The sequence below is a fragment of the Triticum dicoccoides genome, chromosome 6B, assembly GCF_002162155.2.
Source record: "Triticum dicoccoides isolate Atlit2015 ecotype Zavitan chromosome 6B, WEW_v2.0, whole genome shotgun sequence".
Taxonomy (NCBI): domain Eukaryota; kingdom Viridiplantae; phylum Streptophyta; class Magnoliopsida; order Poales; family Poaceae; genus Triticum; species Triticum dicoccoides.
The window spans coordinates 381,479,824-381,480,448 of NC_041391.1; positions in this window are offsets into that span (position 1 = coordinate 381,479,824).

The window sequence follows — 625 nt, forward strand, 5'->3', positions numbered from 1 at the left end:
CCCACGGGGCCGAGGTCAATGCGCAGGGGAGCGAGCGGCTCCTCTGCTCGCTCCCGAGCTAGGTCATGGCAGCGACGGTGGTAGAAGACGACGGCGGCGAGGCGATGGCGAGGCCCGAAGGCGGCGGGGAGGCTGGGGAACGGACGGATCGGGGCGGCGCAGTGCCGGATCCGGCCGCGGGAGGAGCTTGGAGGGGCTCTGGCGCCGGTGACTCGTAGCGGCGGCGAGCTCCATGGAGGCCATGGCGGCGCTGCAGCAGAGGGAGAGGGAGGTCGGGGTCAGAGAGCGCTCGGGGGAAAACGAGAGGAGGAGAGGGAGCGGGACCGCCCTGGGGGTCGCCGGCGAGGACGGCTGCACCACTCCGGCGAGGCTGCCGGCGGGCGGGACGGCAGGAGGCATGCAGGAGGAGGTTGGAGCGGGGTGCTCCTGCGCTGCGGGCGGCGGCGCGGGGTCGGGCCGACCCGGGCCCAGATGGGCTTGGCGGGCCTGGGACGGGCCTGGCGGCGCGGGGAGCGTGGGGAGAGGCGCGGGGCGACGTAGGGAGGCCGCGTGGAGGCCTCTGATTGGCCGTGGCTGTGATGGAGGCGATGTGGCGGTCGTTGGTTGGCTGGGAAGTGGTGGCGGC